This window comes from Sminthopsis crassicaudata, chromosome 6 (genome assembly GCF_048593235.1).
Source record: "Sminthopsis crassicaudata isolate SCR6 chromosome 6, ASM4859323v1, whole genome shotgun sequence".
In the NCBI taxonomy this organism is placed as follows: Eukaryota; Metazoa; Chordata; class Mammalia; order Dasyuromorphia; family Dasyuridae; genus Sminthopsis; species Sminthopsis crassicaudata.
The window spans coordinates 80,579,737-80,604,328 of NC_133622.1; positions in this window are offsets into that span (position 1 = coordinate 80,579,737).

A 24,592-nucleotide genomic window follows, 5' to 3' on the forward strand; every position below is an offset into this window, starting at 1 on the left:
TTTGTGATCTTTATGAGAGAGGAAATTGACTATATATCCATGATATCAAAAATCCTCAGAGTATGGAAACTGTTTCTAATCAGTATTATGTTAGGATGCTTCAATTTTATTCAAAAATACCTTTTTGTTATTTTGAACACTAGAAATATATCTAAGAGGAAAGTGTTAATGATTTTGATTATTAGTATTTGTCTTAGTGGGATCTTAGAAAAATAATTTTAATATTTAAAATTAAAAAAAAAAGTTTTTTAAGATTGAATAGTGCTTTCTATATGCCAGATGGACTACCTATAGCAGAGATGTCAAATATGTAGCCTGTGGGTCAAAATGACTCACAATAGCAGTACTAGAGAAACCAGATTAAATGAAATTAGAATTACTTAACAAAAATAATAATAGGGTATTGTTAATGTGAATATATAGTTTTCTAAAGTTTATATGCTGCTCGAAGTAATTGTAAGTATGGTTTAGTATACTACCCCCTCCTTCTCTTTATTTGAGTTTGACACTTTGGTCTATAGTATAAAGTATGAGTAATGAAAAAAATATATTTTTCTCTCAGAAAAAAATTTTACTTTTTCATATTTATCTGGCGTATAAACTGAAAGATTTTAAAAATTATGTATGTATGTATATGTAATATTTAGTAAGCTAAAATAATAAAGATTTAGAACACTGGATATCAGCGCAGGAAGTGACTACAGGGATCATTTAATCACTCTTTGAGATTACACATGATGAAAATAATGCTTTCATAGATGTAATTTCACATATCGGTGCTTCTTAAACTTTTTCCACTGGTGATTTTTCCCCTCTTCCACCCGAAGAAATTTTACATTACCCGGGGACATAGGTATATAAATCAAACATTTAGTGATAATAAATCATAATTTTGTGACTCCCATATTGAGTTACATGATCCCATATGGGGTTATGAGCCACAGTTTAAGAAGCTTTGAAATAGATCATATAAATAATTACTGATAATGGCAGGGCTTTAATTGAGATCTTTTAGCTCTAAGTCTATTCTTTTTCCAATTAATAAATATATAGCAGTAGAAAAATCCTTTTGTATATATCTTGATAGTATAAATAAAGGCATTTCGTTTTAAATGAGTTTTTTCCTTGGAAAAGAGGTGAAAACTAATTGAAATATTCTTGTATTTTACCTAGCATTGCTAACAAGAGTGTCATGGAGCCAGGTGTCATTGATTGAGGGCAACAAGTCAATAAAACAAACCTACTGTTTATCATAAACTTGTCTGGACCACAGTGACAAAACCAGAACAGTCCCTGACCATAGGGAACTTGAATTCTAGTGGGGTTGGAATTTTTTATCTTTATCTTCTGTGGAAGATAAAGAGAATATAAATACATAATTAAAGACTGCACAAAATAATTCTGTGAGGCATTGAGTTCTAAAAAATAATAAGTGAGTGGGATCAGGAAAAGGTAATGGGTGAGAGGTAGGTGTTATTATTAAATAATATCAACAAATTTATTTACATTATTTAATGTACAGTAAAGAAATTTCAGAAGAAAAAAAAACAGATGATTAAGAAAGGGAACAGAGAAAATACTCTATGTATAAGCTTGCTCTTCAAATTTTATTATTAATCCAGAGGATTTGGGTTTTATTTTATTTTATTTTACTGAGGCATTTGGGGTTAAGTGACTTGCTCAGGGTCATATAGATAGGAAGTATTGAAATGAGTCTGAGATGAGATTTGAACTCAGGTCCTCCTGACTTCAGGGCTGGTGTTCTATCTATTGTGCCACTTAGCTGCCCCTGGATTTTATTTTCAATAAATGTTGTAAGGACTTTTCATTCCTATCCAACCTTGTCTATTCTTTTCAAAATTTAAATTGGATAAAAATATGGAAAGCTCAGTTTTCCCATAAGAAGAAAGATAAAATTTTGTGTGAAAATCATATTTTCATTATATGTTAGAGGATCCTAATGTATATAGATGAGGGGCTTTCAGACGTAGTGGTGAGAGGGCCATCATTGGAATCAAAAGAACTAAGTTGAAAGATTACCTTTGCTATATACTAGCTTGTTTGGCTAAGGAATTTCAGTTTTTTAAATTCCCTGTGTCTGAGTTAGGCCTCAAATAATATTAAGGTACAGAGGAGTTACCAGTCTTGGTAACTTGATGGTGGGAATATTCAAACACTGATGAAAACAGCTTCAGACAAAAAAAAAAAAAGTTGTAATGCAAAACATTCACGAATGTTTCACTGTCCTTTTCACTGTCACTTAAAGGCACAGATCTTCCCTCAGTTTTGATATCTCAGAAAGGAATTCAAATAAATCATGTCACCTTATACTTTAATGTTTAACATATTTTTCCTTCCTTAATGGGAAGATTACATATATCATCATATGAGATAATGTTGCTTTGCAAACATTAATGTACTATTTCAATGTGAACTACTTTTTAACATTTAATCAGCTGAGTTAGGTTCCATTTAAATATATCATATACTGAGATATTGGCTGACAAAGATAATTTATAGGAGGAATGGGTGTTATTTATATCCTGGAACTCATCAGAAAATCTTTCCCTTTAACTAACATATGGGTAATCCAATTCAAGACAGTGATTGAAACATAAGCCTCACCTGCCAGTGCACGGTTAGAACTTGAGAAGGTATAGCAGCTGGAAAATGTCCAGAAGAAGATAACCAATCTGGCAACGTTCTTGACATCATGTTTCATGAAAACTGGTTGAAGAAATTGAGAATGTTTATCCTAGAGAAGACTTGGGAGAGGAGTATTGAGCATGATAGCTGCCTTTAAATATTTGAAAGCCCATCACTCAGAAGGGATATTTGATATCATGTTTGACCCCAGAGAACAAATTTAGAACAATGGTTCTAAGTTGCATAAAAGTTTATATTGATTTAAGGAAAAACTCTTAAGAGCTAAGTAAAAGTAGATTAGGAATGAATACCTGGGTGGTAATGAATTTCCCTTCATTCAGTATTTTCCTATGAAGCCTGATTGGCCTTTTTGGAGGATTATTGTAGAGGAAATTCTTGGTCAAGTAAGAATATTATTAGATGGGTTGTGAGAACTCTTCTGATTCTTTGAGCATGAGAATATTTTAAAAAATCAGTCAGTCAGTTGTCCATATAATTTAAATGGAAATTTTGGTTTATTTTCTTTTTCTTTGAGCAGGGAGAGGAGATTGTGGCAATAGGATTGATGGATGTGGGCTTGTTGATTTCTTTATTTAATTCTTGATTTAAATCTTTATTCATTATAGCCCTTATTCTTTCTCCATTGAATGATCCAGGTCTAATTGGATTTACTGGTATGTGATTTTTTGAATAATATGCATACACAGTACACATTAATATGTCTTTCTGTACACATCCATAGGTATACATACATATATACGTGTGTATATATATACATACATATACACACACACATATATATGTATATATATATATATATGTATGTATATATATTTTTTCCATATTGGGAGAATATGTATATAAACATACATATGTTCATTATATGTATAATCTCTTCTAATATGGCATTTCAGTGAAGATATGATAATATTTTAAATTCCTTTACCAGAATAACAATAGTTGCCTTAACCCTCTAGTGAGTGAGAAAAAGAGGAATATTGTAAAGTAGTTTTGACAGGTATGTTCTGTGGCCCTCACTGGAGACTGTGTTATAATTCAAACTGCTTTAGATTTCTAAACTTCTGTATTACAGATCACAATATAAAAAAAATCTTGCTTTATTTTTTGTCACTTCACATACAATTTTAGAGGGACCCACCTTAGAGAAAAGGAGCTCATTGTTACAGTCATCACTTTGTAGACAATGTAAAGGAAAAACACAATAGAAATAAGTGAAAGGAAAATGAAACCACATAGAGGAAAGAGGAGCCAATGGGAAACTTTGAGGCTGGAATTGAGAGGGAGGAGGGAGTGTCGGGGCTCCAGGCAGCAAGACAAAGAAAAGTCATTCTGCCAGGAGTACTGCATCTTGTCATGAGAGCCTTCAGAAGAGTTTGATTCAGGCGCTGGAACAGACAGTAACATACAGCACGACCCAAGTCTGGAAAAGAGTATGGGAATTAAAAAAAGAGAGAGAGACAAAAGAAAAGTAAGAAAATGGATAACAGGAGGGAAGGAACTCATTCATTTTGGTGTTTATAATTTAAACTATCTAAAGTTAATAGCATCTGTTTGAAGCTGTTTAAAAATTTTAGGATCAAATGATTGGTATGGCTTTTTTGTTTGTTTTTGAAACTGGCAGCTGTAGAGGATGGTTCAGATAGCTCAATATTTGAATGAATGTCATCTTTATTTTTACTTATTTCATTCATAATTTAATCAGCTCCAAGACCTAATGGGCATTTCTCTCTCTACGCCCTATACTTCTTTTTCCTTTTTTTTTTTTTTATTATAATTTCCTTTCTTTTTTCCTTTTCCCACCTTTTTCTTCTCTTTATTCTCTTTTCATTTTCTTCATTTATTTATCACCCTTTCCCCCATTCTGTATAGGAATGATTAAAATTGTTCTTTAGGACCCCCCCTCTTTCCAGAGCAGTGCTTGGCCATTGTAACTTTTGACCTTTTCCCTTTCACACATACTACACATGATTAATTGGTTAAATATTGTAGATAGTAGCTCACCAGCCTTGGTCATGTATAGAGGAAAAATAGTGGTACTGAAATAATGAAAATAGTAAAATTCACTGTCATCCAAAATTTACATGATTTGTACTAAGAATCTGCTGCCTAAAAAAATCAAAATTCCTTATTCATTTCCAAGAAAATTCTATAAAAATGATTGAGATGTTCCAAGAATCCCTAGGAAGTGCAGAAGGAATTGAAAAGTCACAATAGTAACCTAGGTTATTTCACTTTGTGTGCTCTCTAAGCAGAGGGGTAAATTGCTGTTTCAAACCCTAATCTTTTTGAGAATGGAAATAATTTGTTTTTCTCTTTTGTTGAAATTATATTGTCTTAAGAATCCAGAATATCTCTTTAAAAGAAGAGTGTTTCCAAAATGTTAAAAAGTATTGTACATGTATAATCTCTATCAGATTGCTTGCTGTCTTTGGGGAGGAGGGATGTAAGGGAGGGAGAGAGAAAAATTTTGGTACATAAAATTTTGCAGAAATGATTGTTAAAACTACATTTACATGTATTTGAAAATATAAAATACTATTAAAAAAGAAAGTTGAGTGTTGCTTTTTTCTTTTCTTTTTTTCTGGTCTTTGTATTAGCATCTCTGCCTCAGAGTTCTTTAATTCATATAAGTTGACTGATTATATTTTTATCTGTCAAGTTGAAGAAAATGTTTAACATTTATAAAATGTTAGTTATATAGTCAAGAAAGAGTTATTAACTATAGAACACTGGGATAGGCCATTAATGTTGTAGGGAGTGTTGATTTTTAGAAAATTTGACCTAAAATGTTAACATTGAGCATATTAAAGGTACTTTCATTGATGATAAAACAGAAATTCTCAGAAATCTAGGGTACAATTAAGAGAGGTTTTTCAGAGTTACTGGTGGTATTGCAAAGTGATTTTCATGGCTAGTGCCCCAGCAAACCAATTTTCCAAATATCTTTGAATGTCCAAGGTTGTGATTATTGTTATTTGCCCTTCATTCTCAAAGAGACCAATGACATCAGGAGACTGATGAGTTGATTTATAAGTGAATTGGATTTAGGTGAGGCAGGATGGTGCAAAGTCATCAGTCTCATTCTCTTCTCCAAAGTTATTTGGAGTCAAATTGCAAGACATAGATCAGGACAATTGGCAATAGCCCCCAGCATTGTGGCAATATTGTGGCGATGACAAAATGAATATTAACCTGGAGTACATATTGTTCCTTTCTGCCCCCCAAATGCAGCATGATCAGCAACAATAGGGAATGAAAACTGAAACTCATTAAAAGATAATTTTTACAGAAAGACCAGCTCAGCTGCCTGTCAGTCATACTATTCCCTGTTTTTTAGTTTGGCACAATCCAGTATTCCTCTTGGAAAATGTGGTTTTAGGTAAAGTTAATCCCTTAGCAATGCCCCAGGAGGGACTGTGAATTTGGCCATCTAAAAAAAACTTCAGAAAAAAAAAAATGAGATGGCTATGGTAGAGGATGGAGAATGGAAATCGAAGTTCTGGAGGAAGTACTGTGCTCTTTGGACCTTTCTAATCTTCTATAGGAGGGAGATAGAAGACAATAAGGAAAACAGAAAGTAGAAAAGAGATCCAATTGGAAAGGCTTCTCTGAATTTCCCCCCCAAAATCAATCTTCTCCCAATATATTTTTGATTAATCTGTCAACATCAACATTTTAAACATCAGTTTAAAAACTGAAGACTGTCACAGAGTAGAGAAAAGAAAAAGTACAGTATACCCCAACTTGGAAGTTTTTCACTGGGTCACCTTCTCACCCTTTTAAAGTCTTTAGACCTTGACAAATGCTTGTGGTCTGAGAGAATAGAGAACCATACTTAAAGGCTACAGTTGAAGCACAGAAACATTTTCCTATGGAAGATAAAATATTAATTGTCAGAAGTACCTTTACAAAATGGATATCTTAGAAGAAAAATCATTCAATTGACAGACCAGGAAGAACTAACTGCAAAGAAGAAACAACATTTGAAGGAAAGAAATGTCTCAATGAACAAGTACTTAATACCAACGGAAATTGAATAAAAATTCTCTGATGAAAGTATTAAATGACAATTCCACAAGGTTCATTAGAACAGTAAAGGAACAGGAGCAACTAGCATCAGAGGAGTTTAGAAGAATAGTGAGAGAATAAAGTGAAAACATAAAATAAATACGGATTGAAATTTATACTCCTTATGAAAAAATCAAGAATAAAGAATTTAGAATAAAACATTAGATTGTTTGAAAAAAAATGAAAAATACAGAGAGAAAATTAACTGAACAAAATTTTAAAAAGCCCTAATTTCAAAGAACAGAGAGAATTCTGAAAATAGCAACATCAACTGTAATCACGTAATTTGAAAGTAGGAGCAAAGAAATAATCTAAAGATTTCTGGGAGAGGAAATGGGGGGAGAGATGAAAGGTATATTCCAAGAAGCATTTAGAAAAATTATCTGGAAATATTAGAAGCAAATAACAGAGTACAGATTGAGAGAATTCATGGAACATCCATGAAAAGAAACTCATTTAATTTGTTGAGAAACCTTATAGTCAAACTTCAGAATAACAAGATCAAAAATAAATTTTACAGATAGCAAGGCTATAGAGTTGGGGGATGGGATGGGAAGATAAAATCTTACATATTCTAAATAGCATAAATTAGAATAGCTCAGGATTATTTATATCTTAATGATGAGACAATATAACAGGATCATTGTGTATATCACAACATCACAAAACAGGGTTATTGTGAAGCAAAGGCAATATGTATAAATATATTAAAAATGAAGCATATCTGAATAGAACACCATCAAATTCCAGATCAAGATGAACAGCAATCACCTTTTTTTCCCAGCCCCTCTTATAAGTAAAATACCAACAGAAAAAATAAAATCCTCTCTTTGTTCATAAGGACTTTAAAATATTCTAGGAAAACAAAACATGTATAAAGATGAATGTAGAATACAATATAAAAAAGGGTTTTAGTGAGGTGTGAAGCACATACTGGAAGAGTTTAATGGAAAGACATGCTTGGGGGATTCATAGACATTAGGTGAGTAGAAATACTATGGAATAATATTTCATATTAATTCAAGAAAGACAAGCTTGGAAAAAAAAAACATTGTAGTCTTATTGACTACAAGTAAAAAAAAAATCACTGTTGAGTTGGGAAATGAACATGTACCTTAGTAATATTGAAATTTTAGGACATCGTTATAAAGTTCAATTTAATAAAAACTAATCAAGCAGGCTGTTGAAAATGTTTAAATTTTTTTCCTCCTTGAAGTAGGTCAAGGCTTCTTGAAAAATGAAATGTTTTTGAATGAAATTAGTTCATTTAGAGTTTTAATTTTAACTTCCTCTGAACTTGTTTCTTTATAAGATTATTGAATTGGCCCTTTTATTTAGGAGTAGTAAAATAACTTTAAGTGAGTTTCTACTATCAGTTAAAGAAAGCTTATGGAAATTATCTTCAGAAAATATTGTTTTTTTTTTTTATTCTCCTCCCTGTAGAAAAACAGATTTTTAACAAGCTGATTTTTGTTTGTTGCAGCTTAGCTCAGCCTTGTCTTAAAAAGGCAGAAAAACCTCTAAGTGACAACATTATTGTTTTTAATAAAATGGTTTAATAAATATGTAAGAGGATTAAGTATTTTAGGTTCTGGCTTCTATACTTAATATGGATATATTGAGTTAGAGCCAGCATACCTTACATGCTAATTTGTTTGAACTTTGCTCTCAGTAACATAGGATATTGTCTCTAATTCACTTAAGTTGTTGCCACCTATGGCTATACTATTTGGATTCTTTCTTTTCTTTTTTTTTTTTTTCCTGATTCTCTCTTGTTCCTTTTCTTCATATTGTTTTCTTTACAATTTCTTCTTTTTTGACTTTGGATTGGGTTTTATTTTATCATTTTTAATAATAGCTTTTCATTTTCTTTTTTTTTTTAATTTTTTTTTATTATATATATATATATATATATATTTTTTTTTTTTTATAATATTATCCCTTGTATTCATTTTTCCAAATTACCCCCCTCCCTCTATTCCCTCCCCCCATGACAGGCAATCCCATACATTTTACATGTGTTACAATATAGTCTAGGTACAATACATGTGTGTGAATATCATTTTCTTGTTGCACAATAAACATTAGAATCCGAAGGTACATGCAACCTGGGCAGACAGATATTAGTGCTAACAATTTACATTCACTTCCCAGTGTTTCTTCTCTGGGTGTAGCTACCTCTGTCCATCATTGATCAACTGGAAGTGAGTTGGATCTTCTTTATGTTGAAGATTTCCACTTCCATCAGAATACATCCTCATACAGTATTGTTGTTGAAGTGTACAGTGATCTTCTGGTTCTGCTCATTTCACTCAGCATCAGTTGATTTAAGTCTCTCCAAGCCTCTCTGTATTCCTCCTGCTGGTCATTTCTTACAGAGCAATAATATTCCACAACCTTCATATACCACAATTTACCCAACCATTCTCCAACTGATGGACATCCATTCATCTTCCAGTTTCTAGCTACAACAAAAAGAGCTGCCACAAACATTTTGGCACATATATGTCTCTTTCCGCTCTTTAGTATTTCTTTGGGATATAATCCCAGTAGTAGCGCTGCTGGGTCAAAGGGTATGCACAGTTTGATAACTTTTTGGGCATAATTCCAGATTGCTCTCCAGAATGGCTGGATTCTTTCGCAACTCCACCAGCAATGTATTAGTGTCCCAATTTCCCCACATCCCCTCCAACATTTATCATTATTTGTTCCTGTCATCTTAGCCAATCTGACAGGTGTGTAGTGGTATCTCAGAGTGGTCTTAATTTGCATTTCTCTGATCAGTAGTGATTTGGAACACTCTTTCATGTGAGTGGATATAGTTTCAATTTCTTCCTCTGAGAATTGTCTGTTCATATCCTTTGACCATTTATCAATTGGAGAATGGCTCGGTTTCTTATAAATTATGGTCAGTTCTCTATATATTTTGGAAATGAGACCTTTGTCAGAACCTTTGTTTTTAAAAATATTTTCCCAATTTGTTACTTCCCTTCTAATCTTGTTTGCATTAGTATTATTTGTACAGAAACTTTTTAGTTTGATGTAATCAAAATCTTCTATTTTGTGATCAATAATGATCTCTAGTTCTCCTCTGGTCATAAATTCCTTCCTCCTCCACAAGTCTGAGAGGTAGATTATCCTCTGTTCCTCTAATCTATTTATTATCTCCCTCTTTATGCCTAAATCATGGACCCATTTTGATCTTATCTTGGTATATGGTGTTAAGTGTGGATCCATATCTAATTTCTGCCATACTAATTTCCAGTTTTCCCAACAGTTTTTTCCGAATAATGAATTTTTATCCCTAATGTTGGAATCTTTGGGTTTGTCAAAGATTAGATTGCTATAGATGTACCCTTTTTTGTCCTTTGTATCTAATCTGTTCCACTGATCTACCGGTCTATTTCTTAGCCAATACCAAATGGTTTTGGTGACTGCTGCTATATAATATAGCTTTAGATCAGGTACACTTAGACCACCTTCCTCTGAGTTTTTTTTCATTAGTTCCCTTGCAATTCTCGACCTTTTATTCTTCCATATGAATTTTGTTGTTATTTTTTCTAGGTCATTGAAATAGTTTCTTGGGAGTCTGATTGGTATAGCACTAAATAAATAGATTAGTTTGGGGAGTATTGTCATCTTTATTATATTCGCTCGGCCTATCCAAGAGCACTGAATGTCTTTCCAATTATTTAAATCTGATTTTATTTTTGTGGCAAGTGTTTTGTAATTTTTCTCATATAATTCCTGACTTTTCTTTGGTAGATGGATTCCCAAATATTTTATACTCTCAACATTTGTTTGGAATGGAATTTCTCTTTGTATCTAGCTTTTCATTTTCAAAAGACAGTTTTCAACACTCATTCCTGCAAAACCTTGTGTTCCAGATTTTTTTCACGTCTTCCCCTCACCCCATGTAACTCCATATATGTTAAATACCTGCAATTCTTCTATAAAATTTCCAAAGTATCATATTGCACAAGAAAAATAAAATCAAAAAAGAAATAAATGAGAAAGAAAACAAGCAAGTAAAAAAAAAAGTGAAAATACTATGTTGTGCTCCACATTTAGTCCTCATAGTCCTCCCTCTGGGTGCTGATGGCTCTCTCCATCACAAGTCTGTTGGAATTGGTATGAGTTACTTCATTGTTGAATCCATCAGAATTGTTTCTATTTTCTTTATATTTTAAGTAATTATTTAGAACTTCTTTAACACAGATGTTCAACATCCATATAGTTGTCTAATGTGTGTGTGTGTGTGTGTGTGTGTGTGTGTGTGTGTGTGCATTTTGGATTTGTATAGTTAATTGACTATGCAATTTACCCAAGGATATCTATATTTTTAGAAAGAGGCTTTGGTAACAAGTTCCTTTCTTAAGACATTGAAAAAAAACCCAAGCTAACACCATTGAATTCTTGCTTTGTAACTTAAAGTTTTTTTCATACTTTTGCTTTTCATACTACTTATTCCTTTAAAAGGTGAGACCTTGGTAGTGTGAGTATTCCTTAGCACAGAGCCTGACATAGAAAGCACTTAATAAATGATTTATTTAATCCTTCACCTCATTCCCCAATATCTTTTCTTGTCTTAACTTGTACCTAATATACTGCTTCATACAAACTCTGATTTTGTTGTGTAGAAGGATCAGCCCTAACAAATTTCCTGATTTTCAAAAAAGATCTCAAATACAACTTTGATGATATTTTTCTCATGGAGTTTGTTGGCATTAGTTCCCCTCCCCCATCTAATAATTCCAGATATTCACCTCCAGACACAATATTTGGGCAGCCTAATTGCTGATTAACTTTACAAACTCAGGTAAACCAAGTGCAAACCCATCTGGTTTCACCCTTGCAAAAGATTTTGAAAACATGTTGATAGATGATCAATGCCAATTATGCCAATTGCTCCTGGCTAAGACCTAGAAGAGGGGGCCAAGTTTTGACTTAGAGAGATCTGATGTTCCTCAGTGCTGCTGAACAAGTGTTTCTCAGCACTAAGTCAAGGGTTGCACTCAATTATATTTTCTAGCTATGAATTTCAGTGGTTTTCTTCCAGTTATGTTGGAAACAATAGAAGGTTATAAAGGAAATTCAAGTGTCTAATTTCCCAAGAGAAGCATATCAACAACTTGTATTATAGAAAGGAGTTCTAGACTTGAGTAGGAAACATGAATTAATCATCAGTTTTTAGATCATACCTGGGTTTAGAGGTGGAAAGGAACTCAGAGATGATAAAATCCAAGTCTCTTGTTTAATAAAAGGAGAAACTGAGTCTGAGAAAGAGCAAATGATTTGTTCAATCAAGATCAGGAAGAAAGCATGGGGTAGTAGGGAGATTGCTAAATTTGGAGTTTGAAGACCTGTGACTGAAAATCACAACCACCATTAGTCTCTGACTTCTTATCTTGAAAATGAAGGGGTTGGATTCAATGTCTTTTCTGAAACTAAATCTGGTGAATTCTAAATGTACAGAAAATAAGCAGCAGCTGGTGATTTTAACCTGAGAGTGAGAGCCATAACAATACAGTAGGATATAAGGATATATGGATATTGCTTATAGGGAAAAGGTAAACCAACACATTCAAAAACATACAAACCACTTAGAGAGGGTCCTCTCTCATATGGCTCAGGGTTCCCTTGGACAGTTCTTTTTTCATGCTGCCTTTCAAGGTCAGGACAATACAGGCCAGTGGCCTCTCTGATTTAGTGGCTGAGGTGTTGTGGATCTATGTTCTCGTAACCATTTGGAGCACAGAATCAAAGTGTATTCCGGCTTGCAGAAAAAGAAGTAAGGGAGACCACTGTTCTCTACTCAGTTCTTGACATAGTTAATGCTGTAACTATGGAAAAGCCTTATTAGGTCAATCATTCCAGTGGTGCTAGAACCAGCTTAATCCAGAAGGAAAATGTCTGGATGATATTCCTCCTCTGGCCAAAGTGCACACTTAAATGTTAAAAGTAAGTAGCAATAGAATATATGTTAACTATTGTACATCCCAAGCATGTTTATCTATCCCAGACACCTTAACTATAAATCCAGTCTTCTTTGAACCATAGAATACCAGCTATGAACAAGGGATTTAATCTGGAGTTTCCTTATCTGTCCAAAGGAGTTGCAGAGTCTACTGGGCCTCCATGTTGTTCTAAGGAAAACAGTTTATAAACCTGTAGGAATGAGAATTGTTATTAAAAGATGATATCCATTTCTTCATGAAAATCTACCCATAAAAAGCAGGAAATTGTGAGGATTAAACAAAAGTACTTTTTTTTCAGCTCTGGAAAAGAAATATTCTTTAGGTAACAACACCGACTTTTCAAGGAAAGGGAAATATATACCACAAATATTTATAATGCTCTTTTATTTAAAAAAAAACTTTTATAAATGTAGTTTTTCATTTGTTGATATTGATATTAGTATTTTTTTCTTACTTATTTTTATAGTTAATGGTTTGTTGCAGCTGCAAAAAGATGATACATTAAATACTAAACAGTATTTTAAGTATACTTATTTTTCTTTACGTGGCTACTTTTCATCATCAAATGCAGATTCCAGCCTCTCTATGACTTATTAAATTTTTGGGGAGTTACTACAGCTGAAAAATTCATTATTCAGAAATCAATATTCTGATGACTATCTGTAAATGTAGGTAAGCTCATCCTTAGCCAATGGATATCCAGTCCCTTACCAGTCCCATATTTAAAGTCTTTCTAGGCTAAGAGAACGGATTAGAAATTTCATCCCATGGGTGTTGCTTTTGAAACCTCATCATGATTTTCAAGATAAGATGAAATGTCAGAGTAGAGATTTTGCAGATTATTGTGTAATAATGAATGTTAAATGTCTAAGGGGAAGTCTCACTTCATTTATTTCTTCCACCAAAAAGGTCAAACCTGTCTATTAGTGTGGACACAAGTGCTAATTCTGCAACTCTTTCACTGTAGAAAAAATTTGTCATATTACTTTGATAAAATCCAGATACAAAAGAAATTTTAATATAGGCTGCACCATTCCCTAGGAGCCAATTGGGATCTATATTCTATTTCTAGTCTTTACACTGACTTTGTGTGACATCTTGAACTAGGTAGCTCACTTGTTGTCTGGGTCACGCCATCTGTGAAATAAAGCTAATAATGCCTGCTGTCTATGTCCTAAGGCTGATGAAGTCATGTCTGTAGAGTGTTTGAGAAGAAAGGGTTTCTATAACACAAAGAAGGATTTATTCCATGCTTGAGATTATGAGCTTACTTCCAATTCCAATGATTCAGGTTGGCCAGAGGTTTAACATTTACCAATCCCTTTTTCTTTCCTGCCAAAAAAAGGGAAAATTTAAGATTAACTACAGTATTCAGTATGAATTTGTTACAACTTCTCTTGGCCTAAGTTAACTTTCAGAAAAGGGAAAATGTGGCTATACCTTGTTTAGTGGAGCTAGTATAGCTACTCCACTAAGCAAATGCTTACAAAGTATTGCATTGGGATTAAGAAGGGCAGTTCACTTAAGGAAGAGAAAGAAGTATCTTCTTTTAGAAGTCACCTGAACTTGTATGGTCATTAATAAAGAAAGAACAAATGTTACCAAAATTGCTCTGTTCTTGCATATTGGCACTAAGAGGGAATGTGATCAATGTAGAAAACTATTATTTAGGAATAACTTCAAATGAAGTCAGTGGGTAAGATATTTCTTTCTATGAAAAAAACAGTTTTTTATAGGATAAACAAGAGTATAGAAAGATTTTTATCATTTAAACTATTTCATTGGATTACACGATGACGACCAAGCTTTTGAGACTGCTTGCTAGTTTCTGCTTTCTAAAAGATGTTCAATGAAGAGGATATTGTGGCTTTAAAAATACCTTCTAATATATTTATATAATTTTATAATTATAAAAATAATAATATAATACATAATTTTATATTTTGACATATAATATTTATAATATACTTTTATTATATTTGCATGATTATGATACTTATATAATTTTACAATATAAGTATAATAATCATATAAATATAATAAAATATAATATACTTACATAGAATGCAATTGAACTATATATTATATATATATGTATATATATAATTTTAATAATAACCTAAAAACTTTTTTGCAACTTAGTTTTTATGTAGATTTTTAATAATAGATATATACGTATTCCCTTATAAAACTTTATGAAAAATTTAGGAACTATTAACATTTTCAACTCACCAGTGGTTGAGTAATAATCTGAGTTAAGCAGTTAAGAAAATTTTCATTACTTGAAGATCAAAAGCAATTCAAAATTTTATAGCTAAGATTTGCTAAGGACTTTTCACATATAAGTTTCTTGAGGTAGTTAGTACAAATGTCCTATTTTCTACAAGAAGAAATTGAACTTTTGAAAGGTTAAACAGTTTGCCCCTGGCCCCACTGGTAGAAAGTGTCTGAAGACAGGATTTAAATCCATATTATCTGAATCTGTTACCAAGACATTATTCAAAATGCCATTCTTCAAAGATGTATGTATGTGTGTATACACACACACACACACACACACACACACACACACACACACGTGTGTGTGTGTGTGTGTGTGTGTATCTTATGGTATTTTCCAGAGCTTGTCAGGTTGTAGAGCAGGTTCCCATATGCCTTGATAAGAGGTTATTACTGTAGTGTGAGTTTTATTTACAATGAAGTTAGTGGTCTGACCTCCTCACCGCTTTCTTCACAGCCCATGTATATAAAATAAATGAATATGGAATTATATTAAATTATAGAGTGAGAGGAAAGATTTCATACTGTTATATGAACAGAGACAAAAGACTTGAGTTCAGATGTTGACACTTCGACTTACTGGACCCTGTGGTTCTTAGGTAAGTTAAACCTCTAGGAGAATTATTTGTAAATTAATGATTATAATAATTGCCTAGACTAAAGAGTGGAAGTATGAACTCAGACAAACAGGAGCCCTCTGTAGAAAACTGACAGGAACTGTCAACCAACATACACTTGCAGAGCTGTAGGGAAGGACTCAGGGTTTCTGAAGTGAGGTAGCTAATCAATTTACTAGGTCTGGTTGTTTTCTACTTATATATCATCTGGGGGAATGCTGGCAAATGTTGAACAACAGGAATTTTGATCAAAAAATAAATGTGTCTTTCATATTTTTCCCTTTCTTTTCATTCATAGGACTACTACTCTAAAATATTATATATGATAGCTTTCTGATAAATCCTTCTCCTTTTTCCTTGCATTTTCCATTTTTTTCTCCTAAGGTTCCTCTCCCTTCTCCTCTGCACTCTTCCCCCTAAACTTAAATCATATTGTTTTCTGTTTTTGTGTCCTGTTATTGTTTCACATTCTCCCTGGGTCGGAATAACAACACAGAAACAACCCTATCTCTACAGTGTATATAGAAATATTAACTGCATAGCAAATTACAACATGCAAACAGGCTATAGTGTAACAACTAGATTTAGAGTTAGAACTGGTTCTTGGTCCCTGGTTTAAATCCTGATATTTTTAAAAGTTGTGTGACCTTTGGCAAGCAACTAACCTCTCTGAGGCTCAATTTACTCATCAAATGAGACTAATAGTTGAACTCTACTCTTCACAGGGTTTTCCTGAAGATTAATTTACATTGTTAGAACATGCCTGGCCCAAACACAAATGTAATTCATGCTGTCTTGAGTTTAAAATTTTGAATTTCTCTTTATACTAAAGACTAGAGGCAGTAATCTTGTAATCCTTGCAGTTATTTAAAGAGGCTTAGGAAATTGAGTGTCAGCTAGTTACATTTAAACAGTTTTAAATCAGCTATACTTCTTTGTCTCTATGAAAATGTTTACTGGGTGGATTTCAGTTTTGATAACTTATATTTTCATGTAAAGCATTAAGCATTGCTGTAAAATGGAATAGGCCGGTCCGGTATAAGTAGTATCACTGACGCACACTGGGTCACAACCTGTTAACAAAGGGCATTTGTATTATGTCAAAGTTACTTAAAGGCCTATTCTAATACTTCTTGCTAGCATGAGGCAGCCCTGGCATCTCAAAGGATACACCAGCTAAATATGAGACATGGCAATTCCTTCCAGGCTGGAAAGAAAATGGATAAGTTGTTAGTTTATTTGTCATTCTAGAATTAGCCTAGGTAAAAATTCAGAGAGACTTTAAGACCAGGTTAATTTCAGATGGTCTTCAGGTGGTCTTCTTGGTTAAAGGAGTTTGTTAGTCATTTCACTAAACCCTTAATATGTGCTCTTAGCCATTGGCTAAGCCAAATAATAATCCCTGCTTTCAAGGTCATGATCTAATGAAGCAGCTTCTAAAAAAATATGTGCAAAGTTGTAGAAGTGTTTTGATTTGGGCTGCTAGAGCACATTGCTATATTTTGGATCATTCTGTACTTATTCTTTGTGGAATAAGCCATGTTTGCTACTTGGAAATGCTACTTTCTGCTTTTAACAAGTCCTGCTTGGTTACACATGAATACAGGGAAATGTTATTGTGCCATGAGAAATAATGAAAGAGATGATTTTAGAAAACTTTGAGAAGTATTAACTATTGAAGAGCAGAATGAGAAGTAGGAGAAGCATTTATATAATGCCATTGGCACTGGGTAAAGAAAAAACAATTTTGAAATAGTTAAGAAATTTGATCAAAACAGTGGCTAACCATGTATCTAGAGAATCTAACACTGGCTAACCATATATCAAGAGAATCTACCTCCAGTTAGAAAAGTGATCTACTTGAGGTTCAGAAAGACATACATTTTTGGACATGGCTACTGTATTTATTTTGATTGACTATTTATTTGTTACATTATTTGTCCTATCTCTGTTTTCTTAATTGGGGTATCTGAATGAGTATAAGAAGCCTGGCAATAGTAACACCAAAACAAATTTAGTCCGCTGAAACATTTGTTTTTTAATGTGTAAGAGAGAGGAGAAGGAAGCTCAGGAGGAATCCCAGAAAAGCATGACAGTTTTGACAGTATTATTATTTTTTAAACAAACAAAAAAATGGTATGAAGTGGAAACCTATGGTTTCATATAAAATCCTCATTTTGTGTTCTTCTGAATATATGGAAATTTAATTTCTTGGTATTTTCAGTTCCCAATTAAAATGAAATAAAAAACAAAGAATCTGCAGCAAGCCTTTTGATGGCCTTAGTTGGCTCTTCTACTAATGTAATGCTTTCTCAGCACCTTACTCCTTCACTGATCTTCCTTTCTTCCTTCTCCACCCAATAGTTAGCAATTTTAAATTCTACAAATGTTTATCTCTGAAGTATTATATTTTATTGTTTCCTTTTGCCAAACCTCAGCCTTGTGTTTCTCTTAAGCATTTGCTTCATTTACTTCTACTTATAACACCTTTTAGCCCTCCAGAGAATATTTCATAACCATATTGACTGAGTATGTCACAGATTCAATTGGGCTATCACTGTAATAAGGCAGTCCTGTTATTCTTCCTTACATTCTCTGTTTCACTTTTTCACAGAAGTTGTTCCAAATATTTTCCTCCAGGTCATATGACCAACAAAATGGTAGACTGGTGATTTTCCCCCCAGTCCTGTCTTATTTTTCAAAAAGAAAAGAAGATGCAGAAAGAGAAGAAGGAGGAGGAGGAGGAGAAGAAGAAAGAAGAAAAGAAAGAAAAGAAGGAGGAGGAGGAGAAAGAGAAGGAGGAATGGAAGAAGAAGGAGGAGGAGGAGGAGATAAAGGAAGAGGAGGAGAAGATAAAGGAAGAGGAGGAGGATATAAAGGAAGAGGAGGAGGAGAAGGAAGAAGAGGAGAAAGAAAAGAAGAAGAAGAGAAGGAAAAGGAGAAGGAGGAAAAGAAGGGCTTGAATACCAAGAATAAGGAAAGCAGAAGATTAAAATTATTTTTTTTTTCTAGAGGATAACCAGATAATTTAGCACAGAAGAGCTTCAAGTCTCTCTCCACTCCAGTTTATTATATTGTTGAAGTAATTTTTCTTAAATAGAGATGTAACCACATAGTTAGAAACTCAGCCAACCTTTTAACTTATTTCTTCTAGGGTAAAATATAAAGTCTTCCATTTAACTTTTACTACCCCATATAATCCTATGTCAAGCTATCTTTTTGGTATCATTGTATGTTATTGTATTTCCTGCACTATATGATCCAGTCTTTTCTGTTCCTCCTGTTTGATACTCCATTTTCTGTTTACTTTTGTACAAATTTTCTCCCTACATTCCCTTTTTATTTTGTCTTCACAGTCCCCCTTTGCCTTTAAGCCACAACTTAAATACCATCTTTTTCATGAAGTAAACCTTTTCTTTATTCCTCTACTGTTAATACTTTCCTTCTCAAGTTACATATTTGTATTTGTGTTTACTACATTGATACATTTCTTTATATATTGTTACCACACAGCAGGACCTTCTATATCATAGAAGTTCTTTGTAACTAGGGATTGGTTAAGCTTTCATATTTCTGTACTTATTGCCTAGCACAAAGGCAAGTGATTAATAAATACTTGTTGATCACTTGCTTGATTCTGGATTTTAAATGTATGAATCTATTTAATTTATCCCTAGTTCAGTATAGAGGGGAAAGTATTTCATTAGGAAGCAATGAATCTGAGTTGGAAACCCAAGCTTTCTGCTTACTAAGTCATAAGTTATTTAACTTTTTTGGGTCAGAATACTTTCTATCCAAGTAGTAGAGAATGATCTCTGCAGCCCATTTTTGGTCTAAATTAGATAACAAACTTTTCTATGCCTTGTAGACAAGCCTCCAAATAAAATCCAATAGTTTTACATTTGCAACTTCTTTCTCATCTCCTGTGAGATCCTTAGTTCCTTGAAATGTTTTTTAACCTTTTCCACTCAAATTGTTTTATTTGAGATAGCCAATGCTCTCTTTTTAAATTTAATGAAACTATATTTTACTTTTGTCTTTGTCACAGATATTTCCTAATATAACCCCCTTCCTATTTTTGAATCCTTCCTAGTACCAAAGAAAAATAGTTAAGTTTAGACACTAAATACAATCACTAAAACCTACACAATGAATATTACATTCCATCCTTTTAGTCTCCTCTTTTAAATAAAAGTGTTTATTTCATTAGCTGTTTTCTAAGTTAAAGTTATTATGACTCATTTTTCTTCTTTTTAATATTCTTTCCTTTTCCAATATTGTACTGGCACTTAAATGGCTCAGTGGATAGAGTTCTAGGCCCTTGAACCAGGAAGACCTAAATCCATTCTTAGACCTTGTGTGACCCTAGGCAAGTCAATTAATCTCTGTTTGCCTTCATCCGCTGGATAAGGAAATGGCAAACTACTACAGTAATCTTTTGCCAAGAAAATCCTTTGACAATATGATCCACAGGGTCATGAAGAATCAGATATTACTGAAGTACTAAACACCATATTCCTGTATATCAATTCATTATTTTTTATTCTGTAACAGTTCATTCAAATCTTCATTTCTATCAATTCTTTATATTTGTTATTTCTTTTTTTATTGCAGTAAGTTTGTTTATTTTTAATACATTTTACTTTATGAAGCATGTTGGGAGAGAAAAATCAGATCAAAAGGGAAAAAAAAAACTTTGGAAGAGAGGAAAAAACAGAAAAAAAGAAATGAACAAAATATGTATTGATTTAATTCAGTATCCAAAGTTTTTTTTTTTTTTCCTGGATGCAGATGGTATTTTTTTCCAAAGTCTCTTGGGATAGCTTTGGATCCCTAAACTACTGAAAAGAACCAAGCATTTTATATCATTGTACATTCTTGCTGTTATTGTGTACAATGTATTCCTGGTTTGCTTGTTTCATCCAGCATCAATTCATGTAAATATTCCAGGCTTTTATTTCAGCTTCTTTGTTTCATCTTGTTCACCATTTTTAAAGAACCATAATATTCCATTATTTTCATGTACCACAACTTATTCAGCCATTCCCCAGTCGATGGGCATCCACTTCTTTTCCAATTCTTTACTACAACAAAAAGAGCTACTACAAACATTTTTGCACATGTGGGTCCTTTTCCCTCCTTTATGATTTCCTTGAGATACAGGAATAGCACTGCTAGGTCAAAGAGTATGTATAGTTTTATAGCCCTTTGGGTATAGTTCCAGATTTCTTTCCAGAATGATTGGATCATTTTATAACTCCACCAACAATGCATTAGTGTCTCAGTTTTCTCACATGGCCTCTGACATTTATCATCTTTTTTTGTCACTTTAGCCAATCTGAGAGGTGTGAGATGCTACCTCAGAGTTGTTTTAATTTGCATTTCTCTAATCAATAATGATTGAGAGCATTTTTTCATATAACTATAAATGGCTTTAATTTTGTCATTTGAAAATTTTTCGTATCCTTTGGCCATTTATCAATTAGGGAATGACTTTTATTCTTATAAATTTGACACACAGTTCTTTATATATTTAAAAAATGAGACCTTTATCAGGAATACTGACTGTAAATATTTTTCCCAACTTTGTACTTCTCTTTTAATTTTGTTTCTGTTCATTTTATTTGTGCAAATCCCTTTTAATTTAATGTAATCAAAGTCATTCATTTTGCCTTTCATAATGTTCTCTAGTTCTTCTTTGGTCATACATTCCTCCCTTCTTCAAAAATCTAATAGGTAAATTATCCCTTGTTCTAATTTGTTTATAGTATCCTCCTTTATGCCCAAATCATGTATCCATTTTGACTTTATTTTGATATGAATCTATGGTATTGATCTATGCTGAGTTTCTGACACATTATTTTCCAGTTTTCCCAGAAATCTTTGTCAAATAGTGAGTTCTTATTCCAAAAACTAGAATTTGGGGGCTTATCAAATATTACATAGGTATAGGCCTTGATTTGTTGTTGTATATATTTGTTATTTCTTGATATTCTTTTACATTCATATATATATCTTTGAATGTCCGTTTTGTTTTTAATTTTTCCGTACTGTGAAATAGATCTACTAAGAATCCATTTTGTGTCTGTGTGTGTGTGTGTGTGTGTGTGTGTGTGTGGATAGGACTTTTTTCTGTCTTTGATCTTCTTGATATAAATTATCCAGTTATTATTATCCAGTTATCTCCTAAATCAACAAGTGTCTTTATTTTATTTTTTAATTTTAATTTTAAGTATTTATTTATTTTTTGCAGAGGCAATTGGGATTAAGTGACTTGCCCAGGGTCACATAGCTAAGAAGTGTTTCATGTTTGAAATCAGATATGAACTCAGATCTTCCTGATTTCAGGGTTAGTGCTCTATCCACTACACCATCTAGCTGCCCCTTAAATGTCTATATTTTAAATTATTTTTCTTGATCTCTGTGTAGCATTTCTCAAACTTTTCCTTCATTGTATGATTCTATGAACCAATACTGTCTATAACACTCTATTTTCATAGTTATTCTCTTACCATGCTTTTTTCTGGTTTGTTTTCCTTTCTATTATGAATTAAGATTATGTCTTCAGACTTTCTTTCTCTCCAATATTCTTGTCTTCTTTCTGTGCTTTGATATACTTTGAAGGGTGAATTACAGATCCTGGTTTAAGGGCCATTTCTTCTCATTAAGTGTTCTTCAAATTTCATTTCATATCAAACAGCAAAACATCTCCCTGGATATCACGAACACCTTCAATTCAGCTTGTCCAAAATTGAAAACGCTATTTCTTCTCATCAAATCTGGTTTTCTTCCTCATTCTTCTATTTCTATCAATGGGTCTATCATTGCTTTAGGAATCTACACTCAAAATCTTGAATCATTTTTGATTATTTCTTCAGTATATCTCCTGAATCTATCCTTTAATCTTCTTCCCCAGTGCTGACATCTTGGTTTTGGTCCTCATATTGTTAATATATCCATATCAGATGCATCAAATAGACCTTTGTAATTATGGGTAACAAAACACATAATAATGTTCCTAAATATTATTAAAAATCAGTTTCAAGTCCATTAAGAAGGAAAGTTGTTGGGTTAGGGAGATGTTAGATATGGAGATTTATCGAGGTCAGGTGTTCAAAACTTTTAGAAGATTGAGAGGTTTGTAGAAAGAGGCGTCTTTTGTTCTTGCTATTGTTGAGTTTTCAGTTACATACTATACTTTGTGACCATTTATCGGTTTTTTTTTTTTTTTTGGTTTTTTTTTTTGGTAAAGATACTGGAGTGATTTGCTGTTTCCTTCTTTAGCTTATTTTACAGATGAGGAAACTGAGGGAAACAGGGTTACATGATTTGCCCAGGATCACACAGCTAGTAAGTGTCGGAGGCTGGATTTGAACTTACAAAGGCAAGTCTTCCTGATAACAGGTTTGAGATTCTATGCACCCTGTGCCATCTATCTCTCATTAAGAGGGACTTATTATCTCTCAAATGAGTTATATTGATTTAGAAGATATTAATGCTATTTTAACCCCCCTCTGAAATCCACAGTTGATAAATATTTTTCAATATATAAATGTTTAGGTAAAGCATTAACAAATCATGAGTGAATCTATTCGACTATCTGGTCCCGAAAAGGTGATATTCCCATTCAAAACAATTTTTTGCAGGTTATCGTTCAAATAGTGAGAAAGGGACACAAACGACTTTAAGATTAAAGCAATTGATAAATGAATGATGATTGAATCGCTTTTGTCAAAGGAGAGATTGTGTTGTCCTAATTGAAAAAAAAAGTTTTAGTGAACAGAAACTCTCATTAGTGTATAAATGCTCAAAGTAGAATTTGATCCAAGCAAAATAATGTGAAATGTCAGTGTTGCCAGGTATTCTTGTCTCTGTTATTGTTAGGAAAGACATGATGTGGATATTTGGCTGTTTGCTTATCTGATATCATCTCTCCTATTAAAGAGCAGAACACACATGGCCAACCTTTTGTTATCTAATTTCCCGGCTGCAGTACAGTATTGGGCTCTGCCAGACTTGCTTACATTTTTCAAGTGTTCACCATTGACTTGGTTATCTCTTCCTGGTGGTCTGTATCCTGCCACTTAGCTGGAAATGTCACATACTTGCTCATTCATGCCTCTGACAATTAGTTGTTCTTATTCATCTTGTATACAGAAGGATACAGGGAAAAAATGGCCACAATTATAATAAAAAAAATAGCATCACTAGCTATATTTTCACATAGAAATTTTTTTGGATTTGAGAACAAGAATATTATGAAGTATTAATTTTTTATCAAATGTCATGTCAGTGAAAACTTAATGACTAAGTTTTCAGGAATTTATATTTGAAAGACAATCAAGATACAGAGACATGTAGTGGGACTGGGGTTCATCATTAAAACTTCTGTTTCTTATATTTTCTTTCTCTAATTATAGGTGAATAATAGCTGGTTTTCTGGTTGTAAGATTGCATTCCTAATTTATATTTGATCAGGGAATGCTTCAAATAAAATAGAGATTTGAAGCTCTAAAAGTGAAAAAAGAGGAAGTTACAAGACAAGAGATTGTCAATTGAAGGGGATTTAAAAGAATTTTATTAATAATGGAAAAAATGTTTGTTGAAAAATTTATTGTCTCTGGCAACATATGGTCTCTCTTTTGGCACCACATCTAAAAATGTCTAAGCTTGTAAATCTAATAGCCAAATGAAAATATATCTTCTATTTATATGGTTACAATTATTTTAATCAATAAATTGAATATAATTGCAAACTAAAATTAAAGAAAATTATTAACTAAAATATATTGGAACTATTTTACATTTGGCACAAGGAAATGATGGGTAGAAATTAATCGTGTTATTGAATTTTGTCCTTGAAGCACATAAAACAACTGGTTTCTGTTCTTTCTAGAAACTTATTTTCTATTTGCTAACAGGTAAAGATATAAAACATCTTCCTCAGAGTAAAAACAATAGTTTTCCTCTCATGGAGGACAC